The sequence below is a fragment of the Puma concolor genome, chromosome B1 (genome assembly GCF_028749965.1).
Source record: "Puma concolor isolate L17-30 chromosome B1, mPumCon1.1.hap2, whole genome shotgun sequence".
Lineage (NCBI taxonomy): Eukaryota > Metazoa > Chordata > Mammalia > Carnivora > Felidae > Puma > Puma concolor.
Window position 1 is genome coordinate 64,498,462 of NC_141670.1, and position 12,401 is coordinate 64,510,862.

General features: G+C 40.6%; 1 protein-coding gene across 6 annotated transcripts in view; it reads left to right on the forward strand.

Annotated features, from left to right (window-relative positions):
* The first annotated feature begins 380 nt into the window (after window positions 1-380).
* Window positions 381-12,401, forward strand: part of MARCHF1 (membrane associated ring-CH-type finger 1) — an 892,783-nt gene continuing 880,762 nt past the window's right edge. For 2 of the 6 annotated variants that reach the window (XM_086703934.1, XM_086703938.1), the window contains exon 1: window positions 381-518. The gene's annotated coding sequence lies outside the window, so the exon portion shown is untranslated. Of the gene's footprint in view, window positions 519-626; window positions 1,212-12,401 lie in introns of those variants that run through there. The other 4 variants (XM_086703935.1, XM_086703939.1, XM_086703941.1 and 1 more) reach the window with 3 other exon arrangements.

The following is a 12,401-nucleotide window of genomic DNA, read 5'->3' on the forward strand; positions in this document are numbered from 1 at the left end:
CTCCTTACCCTTGGAATTCGCCGTCAGTCTAAACACTGAGTTAGGAATCTTTGCAGCAGAGCCCGCACTTTTCGTCCTGGGCTTCATCCCCACCACGCCCACCCCGCTCTTCCACTCCCTCGGAACCACCTTTCTGCAGACCCCTCCTCATCCGGGCCTGGACTCCAGTTATACTGGCCAGGCCGATTGTGGGTACGCCTAAAGGCTCTGCCGCCGCCTCCGCCCGCGCTGCGTTCCCCGCGTGAGCGCTGGATTATTCTAGTCTTTGAGCATGGCAGATTTCCACCGGATGACATCATGGGAGCCGAGTGAGTGCCGGCTCCGAGAGGGGGACGGAGAAGGGGAGGGGGAGGAGAGGAGGGGAGAGGGCTGGGAAGCGGCGCCCGAGCCGGGTGTACGTCCGCAAGCTGGGGAGGAGCGCTCCGCCCGCTACTGACAAAGGATGGGAGGATGCCTGCGCCGCGGGATGCTCCTTGCGCTCCGCCGCGCGGCCGCCTGAGCGACTTCGCCCTCCGCCGGTGAGTGATTGCAAAGATTGTTCAATCCGCCTCGCTGCGAGCCCGTACCCTCCTCGGCTCCCCGTCCCGGGCGTCTGTGTCCCTGACCCCGAGCGGGGCTTGGCACAGCACCAGGCTGGGAGCATTGGCAGCAGGTGCCTTTGCCCGGTGGGTCCGCGAAGCAGCCGAGGCTCCTGGCTGGGGTGCGTGGTGGGTGCTGGGACCCAACTCCCAGGCGGCGGGCTCGCCTGCGGGCGCCGCTCGGGTGAGTGGAGACTGTGCCAGCCGGCGGCCCGGGGGTAGTAGTTACCTCCGCTGGTCCGCCAGCGCCCGCCCTGCGCGCTAGCCTTTTTGGTGGCTCCCCAGTGCGCGGCGCGCTGTTTACACCAGCTTTGTTCTAGTCAGCGAACCGCACCCCTCGGAAAGCGCGGAATCGATGACGGCCACTTTACAGGCTCACGAGCTTCCAGTGTGGGCTTGAGGGGGGCGGGCACCGATCACCCCAGGGCGGGCGCACGCCCAGGACCACTGAGGGCAGCCTTTGTCTTGGGTGTAGCGCTAATGCACTCAAATCTGAGTCAGGCTCTCCGCAACTGTCGAGTCGGATCCGGGTCCCCGGCACCCACCCGCCTGGGCGAGGGATGCCATTGTGTTCCTGCGGCAGGCGGGACTGAGAGCTGGGACTTGAGACACCAGAAGTGTCCTGCGCCCACGGTAAGTGTCGCAGTTGGACAGGTGCAGGGCGAGCTTCTTAAGCTCCTGGAAGTGAAGTGACTAATTGAGGCCGAATGACGCCCAAGTTCTGTCCCCTAGTGGTGTGAGTCAAAGAGCAAACTTAGGGAGACGCACTCTAGCTTTTTTTTTTTTTTCTGGTTTCTGACGCGCTTATTGTGAGCATTATTTGCGGCAGGTGGATGGAATTAGAAGCAGGTTCAGGATACAGTTAGGGAGACCCACGCCTTCCTGGCAATCCCTTTTGTTGTTCAGTAATTTCGGAAGAGGTTTTCTTGCTAAATGTGTTCGAGATTTGTCCTGTTACAGAGTTTTGAGGGCTTAAAGGGAAAAGATTCGGAACCTGCTCAGGTGTCTTAGAGTTGTGCTGCGTGTTAAGTGCTAGAAAGCCAAGATAGCAATACCCACGCCTCCTCGCTGCCTGCAGGTTTGACACACGTTTTATCGATGAATTCCTTCTGTTTGGGAAGAGTCCCAATTTTCAGATCACAGAGAAGTGGCGATACCTATTGGAATATTTGATTTTGATATCACTTTATTTCCAGAAGTAACACATTGTTAAAAAGGTGGAAGGAATGAAAGTTTGTTACTTTGGGGTTCGGGTACTTTCTTTTGGAGTTTCATTCATGGCAATCTAAAATATTTAAAATTTTAAGAGCTGTTTTATTTTCATGGATTTACTGTATAATGATCCCCGAATATCAAGGAGATTCTTGTATGCAAGTTTGATATTCCAGTATCTAACATAATGGTAGGGTGTAAGAAAGTAACAACCTCAGTTATAATTCAAAGAGTAATTTCATTTTCCTTTTCTTAAAAAGGGTTACTGGTTTTCCTTTAGACTGTTTCTTTTTCTTTAAAGATAGATGATGCAAGTGAAGCTTTTTAAAAACAGAAGTATAAAAGTGTAAAAGACCAGTGATTGCCCTTCTGATAAAGTTTGAAGTCTTTTTAGAACAGACATGATAGAAAATTATTTGAATTAAAACACGTGTTGGAAGTGATAAAGGAGCTAACTGGGTGAAATGATGGAAGGAGATTTTACTAAATATAAATGGTGAGACTAAGCATTTCACATCAGTTTTGCTTTTGGAAAAGTGCACTGTGTGGCTTTTCCAGTCTTCTCTTGGGAAGTGCATAATTAAATCTTTGATTATGTGGTGTTATGTTGAGAGACCAATGATACGAGCTTACCTGTACCCAGCACTTTGGGGTTAGTGGCAACGTTTTCTCCTGTGATTCAGAAATAATTTTTATTTCATTATTTGTTTCCTGACTTACAAAGGGCTCCACCTGTTTCCTTAAAAGTTTCTTTCTTTTTAACTTTATTGTACTTGTCTCCTTATAGTAAAAGTTAAGGAGCTTTACATGAAGGTTCTTAGAGAGCCCGTTGATCATGTTGGCTGCTTTTCTTACATATTACAGTGACAACATCTCTTTTTGAAACTAGCCCTGTGAGCATACAGGCTGATGATGTGCTTATGTGATGGGGTACACCCAACATAAAAAAATATACGTATGTATAAAATATATATAGTCCCAGTCAGACAGTCAGCAAGTAATAATCATAAGCAGGAGGTATATGGTATTTGGCTAGTGATTTTTTGGCAAATGACATTTCCTTTAACAATAGAATGTGTTACTCCCTTTATGAGGTAAGTAAAATTCCCCATTAAAGATAGGTTATGTTTTATGTTTGAAATCTTTTGTTTTAAAATATCCAAGAAGGTACAAAAAATGATCTTCACTACGCATACACTAGAGTATGTGAGGAAAGTTCTCAAAGTATGAGCATCTTATAAATATATATATATATATATATGATTTTGTATATTTAATAGGCAGTACAGTATTATTTTAAAAACATGAAGTAAAAGAATGTCCCTGAATTAGAGAATATTATCACGATGTTCTTTAATGTATTCACAAATATTTTGGCTATTTTGTTATGCAAGGATGCTTAACAGGAAAAGATGAGAGGAAGTTGCATTATCAGACAAAAGCAAAACTATAGTATATTGCTTGGAGTAGGCAATAGTGATGTTTTCAAGATTGTAGAAAAGAGCATGATGTCAGAATACTGGAGGATTTCTAAGAAAAAAATTATGTAGGAGGAATAAGTTTGTATTATTTGGTGGCCTCTTGTTTTCCCTGTTCCAGCTGTTGGATTTGAACAGATACTGTAGAATCTCTGTAATACAGTGAAACTCTCTGCCTTCCTTGAGGCAACATTATATCTTGAACTCCATCAGAGATTGTCTTATGAGCTTTTCTATGGTGTTTTTCAAATACTAGTTAAAGGATGTTTTATGTATCACAAGACATTGTGGTGTTAACTCTTGCATAGTTCTTTGATAAAGAAATTGGTCAGTAAAACGTCTTTGGCTGAAAAGTTTTGGTGTCTCTGCTTCTTCTGGAGATCGAAAGTTAAGAGTGAAAGTCAACAGTTATGAAACAGTAGAAAATATTCAGGAGTGTCATAATATCTTATTCACTGGGTTAAAATAACATAGGTAATGGAGTTTTTAAAAACAAAATTAACATTTGAGACAAAATCTCCAGAAGCCCAAATCATCCCCTTGTTTGTTATGTATTATGCCACTTAATGGACCTCTATAATACTATTATTTTATTTTTAGTTTTTTAGAAGATTTTATTTTTAAGTAATCTCCGCACCCAATGTGGGACTAGAATTTACAGCCCTGAGATCAAGAGTTGGGTGCTCTACGGACTGATCCAGCCAGGTGCCCCTATATTTATTTTCTACTTCCCAGTGTGTCAGAGTGATAAAAGCTGGGTAGGAAGGAAATGCATGTTCTAGTTTTGACTTTGTCATGTAATTGAGGACAGGCTTCTGAATCTCTTGAGCATTAGTTTCACTTTCCATAAAATAAAGATGATAACATCTGCCCTGCATTTCTCACAGGGTATGGTCCACCCAGTAAATGAGCTGATGTGCAAAAGTGATTTCCAAAAAACAGGAAGAACTGTGCAACAAATACTACCTCATTACTTAACTTTGTAACTTCTAGATTATTTTCAGTTAAAGAGGTAAACTTATATAGGGGCTCCTGGTTGGCTCAGTCAGTTGAGTGTCTGACTTCAGCTCAGGTCATGATCTCCTGGTTTGTGAATTTGAGCCCCATGTAGGGCTCTGTGCTGAGAGCTCAGAGCCTGGAGCCTGCTTCAGATTCTGTGTCTCCCTCTCTCCGCCCCTTCCTCCCTCCCCATCTCTCTCTGTCTGTCTGTCTCTAGTGCTCACACTCTCTCTCTCAAAAATAAATAAACATAAAAAAAATAAAAAAAATAAAAGAAGTAAACTTATATAGAGGTGAATCTATATAGTTTGTGATTTCTATTTTAAACATCTGGTATTTTTAATTAGCTGCATTCTCGGCAATTCCTGTATTACAGTTTATCATAAAACTTGCTAAATAGGTTGTTATATATCTTTTAATTGCAAGTTTGCTGGCAACAAATTCTCTCATTTTTTGTGTGTCTGAAAATGTTTTTATACAGCTTTTATTTTTATAAAGAATATGTAAACCGGGAATAGAATTTTTGTTTGGCAGTCATTTCCTGTGAACACTTGAAGTAGTTATTCTCCTGACTTGGGCTTCCATCAGACCTGTCAGTCTTGTTGTTTTGCAGGTCATGTGTCTTTGTCTCTGGCTGATTTTAAGATTCTTCATTTGTCTTTAGTTTTTTTCAGTCCTTCAGTGATGTTAGTAGGTATGGTTTTCTTTTTGTTTATCCTCTTTAGAGTTTGTAGTGCTTTCTGAATTTGTGGATTGATGTGTTTCATCAGATGAAATTCATTGATGAGTTCTTGAAGAAATAGTTCTACTCCATTCTGTTTCTTTTCTTTTTTTCTGAGATCTCAGTTGTATGTTTAGTACACGGTTTCACTGTGCCCAGCATGCTCTTACACTTGTTTCACTATTTTCTACTCTTTCTTTCTATGTTTGTGTGGATATTTTCCTTTGATCTTTTATTCCAGTTTACTAGCCTTCTCTCCTTCACTATGGCTGTTATGCTTTCAAGCTCATCTATGGGTTATTTATTACTCTACTTAGTGTATTTTTTTGGTTTTCAATGTGCATTTCATTCTTTGCTATGGATACCAATGAATCTATTTTTCCACCTTTTCCTCTGTTACTTTGAGCATATTAATCAAGATCATTTGAAAGTTTTTGTTAGTTAACACCAATAAATGGATTACTGTAGAACTTTTCTTCAGTGTCTGTCTTTACTCTTGATTTTAGTAATTGTGTATAAAAATTCTAGAAGCTCCAGATGATTTATCCAGGTCCAAAGAGTTGTCGGCACTCCTGCTAGGTGAATGAATTAGAGAGGTTGCCAGTCCTTATAATCCCATCAGTGACTGAGCTGACTCAGGTACTAATAGTCTTTATCCCTTGCGGGGGAACCTAGCTGCCAAGGCATAGATATTTAGAGCATCCACTGGTGCATTCACAGGTACTAAACACAATTCGGGGCAGTACTTCTGAGAATCCTGCTCTTCTTTTCAGAAGCGTTCTTCTTAGTCCTTTAGCATCGTATACATAGCTTCACATGTCAGCAGACGTCATGTGGCTAAAACCACGCATGTGTCAGCTTGATGCTTCATCATTTATTTCTCACTGGCATCTTGGTCCCTCCTGCACCTATTTTTTTTTTTTTTTTATCTCCAGCCCCATACGACTCCCAGAATTTCTGCTGGATTCCCTACCCTGTTTCAGTGGTCCCCTGCTCATACTCTCAGCCTCTTGGTATTTGTCTAGATTGGCAAATGCTCCCACTCATCATCCCAGGGGATAAAAACACCATTAAAATTCAGCTTACCTCTTTGATGCTTCTTCCATCTGAAATCTTGAAGCTAGTAAATTCGAATTCATGGTAACTAAATATAACAAATTGGCAAAACTTTTCTTTCTCTTGGGAGTGCTATACACACACAACAAACACACACATGTGTGTATATATAAAACCCACTTTTTTTCTGAACAAAGGAACCCCATGATATATGAATCATCCTAACTTGCAAATAAATTCCACATATAGGGAGTGGATAACGTGGAAAGTCTGGAGCTTCCCTCTTTCTAGAAACAACTATCTTTTGTTTTTCAACTTGTTACTCAGACAAGCAACTGATACAGACTGATGTCTTGTCACTTGTATATAATAAAGTTAATAAGTTAAATGTGTATAGCTTCTTTTCTTTTTGGTATATAGATGAATGTACCAATACCAAGAATATATTTCTTCCAGAAGATATGTTGCAAAGGTTGGTTAGTAGTTTCAGAAATAATATCTTTAACAATACACTTCAAGTATGACCTAAATTAACTACACTTCTGTGGATTGACCTAGAATTTTTGTTGAACCTGTCTAGTGATGGATGGATACTCAAAGTGAACTAAAATATGTAATTCCATTTCTAAGTGATTATAAAAGTTTCTTAATATTTATTTTTGAGAGAGAGAGAGAGAGACAGAGCATGAGCAGGGTAGGGGCAGAGAGAGAAGGAGACACAGAATCCAAAGCAGGCTCCAGGCTCTGAGCTGTCAGCACAGGGCCCGATGCAGGGCTCAGACTTATGAACCATTAGATCATAACCTGAGCCAAAGTCAGACGCCTAACCGACTGAGCTGCCCAGGCGCCCCTTAAGTGATTATAAATTCAGGATAATTTCAGGAGTAGAATTTAGTGATTCATCACTTACCTAACACCCAGTGCTCATCCCAACAAGTGTCCTCCTTAATGCTCATTGCCCATTTAGTCCCATCTCCCATCCCAAACCCCTCCAGCAACCCTCAGTTTGTTCTCTGTATTTAAGAGTCTCTTACGGTTTGTCTACCTCTCTGTTTTTATATTATTTTTGCTTTCCTTCCCTTATGTTCATCTGTTTCATATCTTAAATTACACCTGTGAGTGAAATCATAATGATATTTGTATTTCTCTTACCGGCTTATTTCACTTAACATAATACACTGTAGTTCCATCCACATTGTTGCAAATGGAAAAATTTCATTCTTTTTGATCACCAAGTAATATTCCATTACACACACACACACGCACACACACACACACACACCATATTTTCTTTATTCATCAGTCAATGGACATTTGGGCTCTTTCCATAATTTGGCTGTTGTCGATAGTGCTGCTATAAACATTGGGGAGCATGTGCCCATACAAATCAGCACTCCTGTATTCTCTGGATGAATACCTATAATGCAATTGCTGGGTTGTAGGATAGTTCTATTTTTAATTTTTTGAAGAACCTCCGTACTGTTCTCCAGAGTGGCTATACCAGTTTGCATTCCCACCAGCAGTGCAAAAGAGATCCTCTATTTTCCACATCCTCACCAACATCTGTTGTTGCCTGAGTTGTTAATGTGAGCCATTCTGACAGGTGTGAGGTGGTATCTCATTGTGGTTTTGATTTGTATTTCCCTGATATTGAGTGAAGTTGAGCATTTTTGCATGTGTCTGTTAGCCATCTGGATGTCTTCTTTGGAAAAATGTCTATGTTTTTTGCCCATTTCTTCCCTGGATTATTTGGTTTTTGGGTGTTGAGTTTGATAAGTTCTTTATAGATTTTGGATACCAATCCTTCATCTGATGTGTCATTTGCAGATATCTTCCCCAATTCCGTCAGATGCCTTTTAGTTTTGCTGATTGTTTCCTTTGCTGTTCAGAAGCTTTTTATCTTGATGAGGTCCCAATAGTTCATTTTTGCTTTTGTTTCCCTTGCCTCTGGAGACATGTCAAGTAAGAACTTGCTGAGGCTGAGGCCAAAGAGGTTGTTGCCTGTTTAGTCCTCTAGGATTTTGATGGGTTCCTGTCTTATGTTTAGATCTTTTATCCATTTTCGATTTATTTTTGTGTATGGAGTAATAAAGTGGTCCAGGTTCAGTCTTCTGCATGTCATTGTCCAGTTTTCCAAAACCATTTGCTGAAGAGACTCTTTTTTTTTTTTAAAATGTTTATTTTTGAGAGAGACAGAGACAGAATGCGAGTGGTTAGAGGCAGAGAGAGAGGGAGACACAGAAGCAGAAGCAGGTGCCAGGCTCTGAGCTGTTAGCACAGAGCCCGACACGGGGCTCGAACTCAGGAGCCATGAGATCATGACCTGAGCTGAAGTCGGACGCTCAACCGACTAAGCCGCCCAGGCGCCCCGAGACTTTTTTTGATTGGATATTATTTCCCACTTTGTCAAAGATTACTTGGCCATACGTTTGTGGGTCCATTTCTGGGTTCTCTATTCTGTTCCATTGATCTGAGTGTCTATTTTTGTGCCAGTACCATACTGTCGTGATGATTACAGCTTTGTAATACAGTTTCAAGTCCAGAATTGTGATGCCTCCTGCTTTGGTTTTATTTTTCAGGATTGCTTTGGGTATTCAGGGTCTTTTGTGGTTCCATACAAATTTTAGGATTGTTTGTTCTATCTCTGTGGAGAATGCTGGTGTTATCTGGATAGCGGTTGCATTGACTGTGTAGATTACTTTGGGTAGTGTTGACATTTTAATAATATTTGTTCTTCCAATCCATGAGCCTGGAATGTTTTTCCATTTTTTTGTGTCTTCTTTAATTTCTTTCATAAGCTTTCTATAGTTTTTAGTGTATACATTTTTCACCTCTTTAGTTAGATTTATTCCTAGGTATTTTATGGTTTTTGGTGCAATTGTAAATGGGATTGATTCCTTGATTTCTCTTTCTGCTGCTTTATGGTGTATAGAAATGCGACCCATTTTTTGTACATTGATCTTATATCCTGCACCTTTGCTGAATTCATGTATTAGTTTCAGCAGTTTTTTGATAGGGTCTTTTGGGTTTTCCATGTAGAGTATCATGTCATCTGTGAAGAGTGAAAGTTTGACTTTTTCCTTGCCAGTTTGGATGCCTTTAATTTCTTCATGTTGTCTGATTGCTGAAGCTAGGACTTCCAATACTGTGTTGAACAACAGTGGTGAGAGTGCACATTCTTGTCATGTTCCTGACCTTAGGGGGAAAGCTCTCAGTTTTTCCTCATTGAGGATGATATTAGTGGTCGGTCTTTCATGGTCTTATGATCTTGAGAAACCACGGAGTTTTGAGACACAACCAAATTGTTCAAAATGCCTGGAATGGGTTCTTTCCCTCCCATCCTTCCTTTCAAGTGCATTAAGGTACATTAGGAAACTCACTGAGGCTTGGTAAGAATGATAAATTAGGGACTGTGGTGTTCCTTGCTTGTTATTTGATGCTGACTCTCTGATGAGCAATGCCCTGATGCTCATACTGTGTGTCACATGCCTCTTGGAGTCTGATGTGTATCCTTTCAGTCTCACTTCCATTTCAGCCTCACTTCCAGGTCTTCCTGTGACTGTGGCAAACATTTTTGGCAGGCTGTGCCTCAGTTGTGTTGACTTCTTCTCACCTTGAACTTATGCAGAGTATCTTTTAACTGCTGCTCTATGATTTGACCAGCATGTCTTATATATCCCTTTGCCCCTAAAAGTGCAGCCTAGAAGTGGGGAGAAGCTAATACCACCAGGAGAATCCCTCAATCAGTGGGAATAGTTGGGCAGTTCTGAGAGAGAAAGGCTTTCTGTAGTTCCTCCTGAGGGTCCAGGTTGAGTGGAACCTCATTTGGCCATGGTGACAACCCAACTCCATACTCTTATATTGGCTTTTATTTCCTATTTCACTTTACCTGGTGCTTCATTCTTACCATCTGGGATCACCTTCTGGTATTTGCACATTTTTTTTTTTTCAACGTTTATTTATTTTTGGGACAGAGAGAGACAGAGCATGAACGGGGGAGGGGCAGAGAGAGAGGGAGACACAGAATCAGAAACAGGCTCCAGGCTCTGAGCCATCAGCCCAGAGCCCGACGCGGGGCTCGAACTCACGGACTGCGAGATCGTGACCTGGCTGAAGTCGGACGCTTAACCGACTGCGCCACCCAGGCGCCCCATCACATTTTTTTTTTTAACTAAAATTTTTAAATTTTATTTTAGAGAAAGGGAGAGCAAGAGTGAGAGAGTGAGCATGCGAGCAGGGGAGAGGGACAGAGGAAGAGAGAGAATGAATCTTAAGAAGGCTCCATGCTGAGCATAGGGTTTGATCCCACAGCCCTGGGAAAAGTTACGTGAAAAGTTGGATGCTCAACCAACTGCGTCACCCAGGCATCCCTGCACATAAGTTTCTATTTCACATTATTCTTTTGAAGGGAACTTGGCCTAAGATACATGGTAAATTACTTTTTTTTTTCTGTAGAAGAAAATGAAAAACAAACAAAAAAACAAAACAAAACAAGAAAGAACAAGAATCAGGACTAAGCCAATTCTATTTATAGTGAGAGAAATTGTAAGGAAAAAGCTAAAACAATGTATTTTTCAAAGGTGTTTTATTTATAAAGTCGTCATCTTTCAGGTCACCAAATGAGGCTATTTAAAGAATTCTTCTAGTAACTATAAGGTCATCATCTGTTGACCTAATCAATCCCCCCTTCCCCCACTTTTTGTTTTACTTCCCTTTGATATGGATGCCCTGGCTAGGTCCTGGTGGCGAAATGAGTAACAAAATGTGGCACAATTACTGCCTCTTTTGGAAAGTTTTATTTCAGTGAAATTAATTAACCACACAAATGAACACACACATGCCGGAGTGAATGCACTGATGAACAAGTACACACTGGTGAGAGAGCCTGTTATAGGGGTTTGACTTAGCAAGGGAGACCTGGGCAAGCCTCTTTGAGAAGGTGACATGAGCTGACATCGATCAAAAGGATGAAAACGAGTTAATTAGAGAAGGAAAGAGTTTTCAAACAGAGGGACAATGAAGTGTGCGCAAGCCCTATTGTTGGGAAAGCTTGGCAGTTTCTAAGGAGTCACAGCCCGAAGGAGGAGATGTGACAAGTAGGAGGGACTGTCACAAAATGCTTTGAATATTAAAGAATGAAGTGTGTATGCATGAGTGTATGTGATTGTGTATGTGTGACGGTGACAGTAAGGAGGGGCCTCATGAATAAACCAGATGACATTTGAGCAAAAAACAAATGTGTGAAACATCTGGGGAGAATATTGTATGATATATGCAGTCTAACAAATACTTAAAGTTATGAACATTTAAAAGTGTGAGAATTGTAGGAATGGATAATTTTGAAGTTAATGCATTTCTAAATAAATAGAGTTGAAAGAAAAGGGATATTTATTAATTTATTCAATTTATTTGTCCGACCTCATGGGGATACCTTAAGAACTGTCTATGAGGCTTTTAAAATTCTGTACATCTAAGGAGTTTTACAGTGTTACAAAAATTTATGTATTTTTATTAGTTACTGTTTTTAAGGTGGTAGAATTGTAGATAGACTTTCTCTTTTTTTAATTTTTAAAAAATGTTTATTTTTGAGAGTGTTTATTTATTTTTGAGATTATTTATTTATTTTTGAGAGAGAGAGAGACAGAGTATGAGCAGGGGAGGGGCAGAGAGAGAGGAGACACAGAATCTGAAGCAGGCTCCAGGTTCTGAGCTGTCGGCACAGAGCCCGATGTGGGACTCGAACCCATGAACAGTGAGATCATGCCCTGAGCTGAAGTCGGATGCCCAACCGACTGAGCACCCAAGTGCCCCTAGACTTTTCTCTTTTAAAAGTATTTCAACTAAACTTTTACTTGAGATTGATTTTAATAGTGTAGCACACAAAGAGTGTATATAGATGCTGCTGAAGTATGGTGCATAGCCACATTTAATTACTCAGTCCCAGAAGAGTTCATGTACTTAAGTTTTAATATAGTTAAATTGCCTAAGTACTCACACAAGTTTGGATTCTGCTTTTGCTAATTTCTCCCAGATTTGAAATGTAAGAAACTAGAGACAAATTACTTTCCACCTAGAACTATATTTCCTTTGATATTTCTTAGCAATTTTGCCTTAATGGAACCCAAAGTTGTGTTTAAGACATGGTGTGAAATGACCCTCTAAGATTTAGCATAATATGTATAATGGTCTTGCCAGCAATACTCCCTCTTTCATGAGATAGCTTGGTTTATCTTTATAGGTTACTTTTAAACTTAATCTTTTATGAAATCTCTTAAGTCTATTATTTTAAAAATATTTAGTAAGTACATGGGAAACATGTATTTATTCAGTAATTACTACATGAAACAAAGATTTGTG